Below are 7,305 nucleotides of genomic sequence, written 5' to 3'. Positions count from 1 at the left end.
AAAAACACATTTCCTATCTCTTAGACAAAGATAAGATATTTTATTGGATGTATATGCACATGTATACTTATGAAAATATGTAACATATAATTTACATACTTTTGTCATATATGGCAGTTTGGTGGGAGTGTTATTATCTGTGATGTGGTTTTTTAAGTACTGGGCACTTAAGATTATCACAGAAATCAATGCCACTTCTTAATGTTTTTTGGTTTGAAAGTCATGTTAATTTCATGATGCTAAAATATTCCTTTTCTTTGTTAATTCATTAAAAATCAATGGTAAATCTTTCAAAACTCTACATGTTTTGAAACAAAATATTATAAAGTGCGTAGTAAATATCAGATTTAAATCCTACTAAAATTGCAACTATGAGACAAGTGAGAGGACCTTTCTTTGTTATCTATTCCTCATCGTATTTCTCGTAAAAGATAAAATCTAGCAACAAGCTTGATAATGTAAGTAAAACTAATATTAGGTGCATCCGGATTAGTTTTAACAGAGAACAACACAAATATTTTAAATTATTTTATAAAAATAGCTTAAATCCTATCCAAATAAGTTAAACAAAAATCAAATGAATCTTTTGATTAGCTGTATGAGCGGAACTGTAAAGTGGTTTTATTTGATTCTGCCCTCATTTTTTCAGAGTAGGACAACCTTGTTAGATTCTTTTTACTGACCTTAGACTCTTTCCCTCTGAGACTCCTGTCTTGCATTTCAGCACTAAGTCGTTTGTTAGAATTTTTATGATTCCTCAAAAAGGACTCTGAGAACATTTCCCAGTAATGAATATTGGGTCAGCTTTGGCAACCTTGAAATAAATGTGGCAGAATTTTAAGGTACATTTGCCATTTTCCTGAGCCTTCCAAATGCTTAAAAATCTTTGGAACACAAAACATTGATTCAGTATAATAAGTTCTTAATTTTGTTATTGACACATTTCATATGTATATTCCTTGTTAACTTCCTTTTTAACTTATATTTTAGTGTATCTGGTGATGCAGAGTAATTTTTGTTTTTGTAAAGATCACAGAGTTACTTAAAATAGTAATTTTCAGTGATTATAAGATACAATAAATCTGGTTTATATGCTTCTGTGAATATTATTTCTGTAATATTTTTTAACATAGAAATCTGTTATGAGGTTTAATACACCTCTTAAATAGTTTTTACACAGGTTGTTTGATATTCGTCAATCACATCTGTGACCCTTGTGAGTATGTTTCTTTCTAGTGGTTTTTGAAAAAAATATTATGTATCATTAATAGGTAAGTTCTTCTGCTAGTTTCTTATTCTCAAAGTAATACATACAAGTTTTGAAGAATTTGGAAAGCATTCTGGGAAGTCTCCCACTGAGTTCTGCCTAGCTAGTTGCCAAGAGTAACTCTTCTGTTGTGAGACCAATTTTCAAAGTGCACAGAGGCAGGAGTTTCCCTCACCACCAACAAGCAATTTTCAGACACCAGCAAGGTATCACCTCAATTCTGTCACTGTCTATCCACAGATAGCATCAGAGTCCACAGGTTAAAGATTCAGTCCTACAAGACTGCCTCTGGCCCTGCCCCTTCGGATGCCAATCACAAGTGCAGATTGTTGCCCGTGCTTCTGACAGATCAGCTTCAGCTTTCAGGTTCCAAAAACATTCTCCTTGGACTTCAGATGCAAGTCAAAGTCCAGGTTGCTCCCTGTACTTCCAACTTACTGGCTATAGATCACGGGTTTCCATTAACCTCACCTTGGGCTCACAGAATCCAGAAAAACATTTACTTACTAGATTACCAGTTTATCATGAAAGGGTATAACTCAGGAACAGCCAGATGAAAAAGATGCACAGAACAAAGTATGGGGAAAGGTCACAGAGTTTTTGTGTTGTCTCTAGACACACCTCTCTCCCCAGATCTCCATGTGCTCACCACCAACCCGGAAGCTCTCCAAACCCAAGTCTTTTTTGGAGAATTTTATGGAGGCTTCATAATAATAGGCGTGGTTGATCAAATCATTGACTATTTGCCATGGATTCAACTTCCATCCCCTCTATTTTCACCAGAGGTTAGGGGGTGAGACTGAAAGTTCCAGCCTTCTAATCACGTGATTGTTTCTTCTGGCAACCAGTCCCCAGCCTTAGGTGCATTCCAAAGGTTGCCTCATTAACATAACAAAAGACACCTTGGCTGCTCCTCTAAATCACCAAATAAATATTTCTTTTTCTTTCTTTCTGTGTTTAATGTTTATTTATTCATTTTGAGCGAGGAGGGAGGGAAGAGGCAGAGAGAGAGAACCCCAAGCAGGCTCTGTGCTGACCCTGATGCAGGGCTTGAACTCACGAACCATAAGACCATGAACCGAGCTAAAATCAAGAGTCACTTAACTGACTGAACCACTTGGTGCCCCCAAATAAATATTTCTTATAAATCACAATATTGCAGAACCAAGTCTCCATTACACCTATAAAATGCTGAACATTAACGGTTAGTAGGCTCTGAAACACCGGAAGTATTGCTTACTGGAATTTTCTGAATATGGATTAATTGTTCAAAGTTGTGAGCACCAGTTACTTAATACTGCATTTACACAATGTGCTTCAGTATTACACAAACCAATGATACATGGTTGTCAGAAGAGAATTTCTTTTATAAAAATTAAATTGAATATTATGAAAATAACAAATGATGGAAATGTTTTTGAAAATAAATTGCTGATAAAATGGGTGTGAGTGAGAGAGCCATAAAATATATCAGCAGGAAAATTATAAAAATTTCTAAGGATTCTCAACTCAAATTGTTATACACATGTCTATAAGTTCTTGCTACATATAAGAGAAGGAAAAAGTTGAAATCATAAATATAAATTTGGCAACATCGAATCAGTTTTTAGTGGTTACTTTTGCAATATTTTGTTTGATTTTCTTTTTTGTTTACCCTGATAAACCTATCTGAATAAAAGCAGCCTTAGTCATAATGAGAACAGAAATGTTTCTTTAACGTCGTCCAAAAATTGTGTTGAAATACTAATCTTACTAAATGCTTATCAAAACAATTATACAGAATTCTTGACATATGAAATGAATTAATGTTGTAATAGCAATAATTATTTGGAGGGTGAAAACCAGTGTTACTGAATGGTTGCAAAATTATCTTATTTACATTGCATTTATTTTTCTATCTTGAGAAATTATAGTCCTATTAAGATGGCCAACTTCCATAACTTATATGTTGCTTGTGCTAATTATAGTCCATAAACGTATAGGGCTACAATTATGGCATTTTCCAAAAATACAGTTCCAAACGTGTAGAATCCGGCTGCTTCTGCCAAAGTATACTGGTCTTTCCATGTCATTTTGAAGAAAATTTTTTAAAAAATTCTATGGCCAGAGTTGCCTGGGTGTGTCAGTTGGTCGAGTGTCTGATTTTGGTTCAGGTCATGATCTTACAGTCTGTGAGTTCGAAACCCCTGTAAGGCTCTGTGCTGACAGCTCAGAGCCTGGGGCCTGCTTCGGATTCCGTGTCTCCCTCTCTCTCTGCCCCTCTTCCACTCATACTTGGCCTCTCTGTCTCTCAAAAATAAATAAACTTAAAAAAAAATTCTATGGTCAGCAATGTATGAGTGAGTACTGAAATACAAGCCATGCTAGAAGACATAAACTCTACTAAGCTACCTTTGCACTGAGCCATTTATTTAACAAACATTTATTGCACTGAGCCATTTATTTGACAAACATTCATTGAGTCTAGTGCGTCCATCAGGCTCTGCTCAAGGAACTGGTAACGAAAGAAATCAATAAGAGATGGTAAGTTGCTGCTCTCAAGAAATCAGGGGTATATCAAGTAAAGGAACAGCACTCTGACTGCATGTATAAAGAACGCTTCAGTAACAGCGCAAAAGAGAAAGCAGAACAGAGCGAACAACGTGACAAAAATAGAGTTCAGCTCTCAATCTGTAGATTTATCATCTCTGATTTCCACACTGAAAAAACATCCACAAGATATATTCCTGTATTATCACTAATGACTATACCATTCTCAATTACTCCTCTTCTAGCTGCTTTTGTGTGCGTGTGTGATCTTTGTGATCATATCACCCTTGAAATCTTGCCCAAAGCCTAGTTTTGTTTTATTTTGTTTTTAATATATAGGAAATAACCAAATATCCGAGGCTTATTTTTTTCATTACATTCAATTGAAAATTTAAAAGCTGTGGATTACACTTGAAAGTGAACCATATGCTTTATTTCGTCAGTGTCAAAGCAGGGTGTTCTCTACTAAAAACTTATACTCTTTATTTAGGTTACTTTATACTCTTAAATATTTATGTCTTTATTTCAAAATATGTAAAATAGTTAAATCCAGCCAGGAAGTACATTTTAACAGAGTGAGGGGCCACATGTTCCTAAGTTATTGTGTTAAAACCACCTTTCGAAACTTTATCTATAGCATGGAATCATGGAAAAAAATTAAGAAAATTAGAATGTGCTTAGAGAATGGAAATCTCATAGTTCATAGTACTAACCACCAGAGTACAAGTTAGAATTACCTCTATATTTTGGAACTATAATTAGGTACTAAAATATTTCATTATTTTTAAAGTGATAATGTTAAATGTAAAACCCAGTTATTGCACATGGAAGGTTTATGAGACGTAGGCATACATTGACCTGAATTTATTATTTAAATGGATAAAAATGAAGACCAGAAGGAGACATTATGACACTTTGTAAGCATGGCTTTTACCATTATTATTTTTTTGGCTTTTATCATTATTTTCTTAACAACATAAATTCACTTAGCATTTAATTAGTAACATCATTATTAAAAATTATGCCATCATATAATGCCCTGTAAAATATTTTTTTTATATCAGACATACTAATTGCTAAACCCAAGATGATGATTCCTAGCCCATTATGGAAACTCAAATTACTAAATATACTATCTTCTAATAATATCAGAAATAGCTTCAAAAAAAGCAATATCAAACAAGGAGGATTGGCATGGAAAATAAAACCTTGTGTTAACCTGGCAGAAAGTGCATCCTTCATAATTAGGGTCGTTTAGGGTCTACGTTTCTGACCCCTGTGGACTGAGGAGGAATGCTGACAGAAAGTTACGAGGCAAAGGCACTTCTTTACTTTCCTGTATCAACATCCTCCCCATTCTTTCTCTGAAATACAAGGAAAGCTCAATCATGTCCAGAAATTATCTGGAAGGGAACGTAAGTCCTTAAATTCACTGTACAAAAGGGGTTGGTGTGAAGTTGGATGCACTGATGCACAAATGAGGAGATGATTAATACCACATCAACCGAGTCATCACAGAGAAAATGATGGAGGCCACATCGCACATCTTCAGTGCAGAATCCTTGCCTGGCTCTTCTGCTGCTGACTGACTTGGCTGTGTGGCCGAGCTGGGTTGTTTTTTTGTTTTTAATTTATGTTCTGTACTCCAAAAGCAGAGATTAAAAGAATCAGGTGGACATATCATGTTTATCTGATAAAATATCAGAATAGTGTTCTATATTTAGATAACTAGCCTAGTGCTTTCCTGTGAGAACTCTGGAGAACAATGGAAGTCTTATGGGAAAGAGCACAGAAAAATAATCATCCTCACATTGGAGAAAAGGGGCTTCCAGGCAGATATTTTGGAATGCAAAAATACTGCAATATATGTAGCTTTTCTATCCTTTTAGCTATAATAAAATTGTAATGGATAGAGCATGTTTCAATATGCCTGGGTTCGTTTTCTCACACCAGTATAATTTAATGTGATAATTTTGAGAAAATTATTTAGATTTCCTTCCTATTCTATTTTACAAACAATTTAATTGCTAATGAAATGCAACACATTACTTATGATATTACTTGAGGCTTTTACCTTATGAAGAAATATCTCTTTATTAGGAAATACATTTTAATATTATGATATTGATATAATGAATCTGACTAATTCAAACTCTATTTTCATTTATAAAAGAGGAGTACAACTTATTATTGAGAAATTTTTGAACTTTGATTAAAGATATCTCTCAATTTCAGGAGATAATCAAATAATTTTAAATATAATGATTGAATTATTTTATTAATAAAATCTTTAATCTTATATCTCTCAGAAAGATAAGTGACAAACTTATCATTTGGAGTAAAGTTATTTATTATATAAACAGCTATAGAAAGCAAGTATAGATCAAAATGTAGACTACCACAGTTACTATATTGAAGTTAAATATAGGTAAAAGTAAAAAAATATGATGTTAAATAAAAGCTGTCTCAAAAGTCTATCTTCTATTCTCTTTGGTGGATATTTAAAAAGCTTTGTTTGATGCATGATATTTTATGATATGGCAATCTGAGTGTGTGGGTGTGGTGTGGCTATATGTTGTGAATGTGTACTTGGAACGTTTAAATTTTTCATTATGCTGAGAAGGTTGTTGTTTTTTCCTTTGAATTTCTTGCATTCAATATTTTATTATTTATTCTTATGTTCTCTCCATTTCCCCAGTGGAGAGTGGGGACTATATTCTGCTACCATGGAAAAATATGACAGACTTGATTTTCTGTTTCTTTCTCAGCGCTCCGGTTCCTTTTTCATTCTTTATTTTATTTTATTTTTTATGATCCTACCCTAATGATCACTATTGCAACTGAGCTCATTTCCTTTCCTGAATTCATGTTCTCAACTCTTTCCAACCTCCCTTTACACCTGCCTAGACTTGTTTTTGTGACAGATTTGCCATTGCTTACTATACTTCAGAGGTTCTTAATATAAAAGACTGAGAAATATAGAAAATACTAGTATGTGCATATTTAGATTATGCTATATTCCTAACTTGAGATTTAATTCCTATATATATATATATATATATGTATATATACACACACACACATACATACATACATACATGTTTTTGGAGAGACAATCATCACAGAAGCTCAGTGATATAAAAATCATTAAAAAATAATATAAACAAGAATCTAAAAAGATGAAGGATGATCTGAGGCACCAATAGGAAAATCTGCAAAAGAGTCTATGGTAAGAATAAAACCAAAAAAGCCAAGAAGTACTAGGGAATAGGGTAAACAGGTAAAGTTAAATGTATGAATTTGGCCATTGATGGTGCGTGGAAAATAAAATAGTTTATAGTGTCTTCTTAAATAGATAAGGGCACCTAAGTGACTCAGTCAGTTGAATGCCAGACTCTTGATTTCGGCTCAAGTCATGATCTGAGGGTGGTGGGATTGAGCCCTGCCTAGGGTTCTGCACTGACAGTGCAGAGCCTACTTGGAATTTTCTCTCTCTCCCCCTCTATCTC

Source organism: Prionailurus viverrinus, chromosome B1, assembly GCF_022837055.1.
Source record: "Prionailurus viverrinus isolate Anna chromosome B1, UM_Priviv_1.0, whole genome shotgun sequence".
In the NCBI taxonomy this organism is placed as follows: domain Eukaryota; kingdom Metazoa; phylum Chordata; class Mammalia; order Carnivora; family Felidae; genus Prionailurus; species Prionailurus viverrinus.
The sequence above is the reverse complement of the archived record's forward strand: the minus strand, read 5'-3'. Positions refer to the sequence as shown.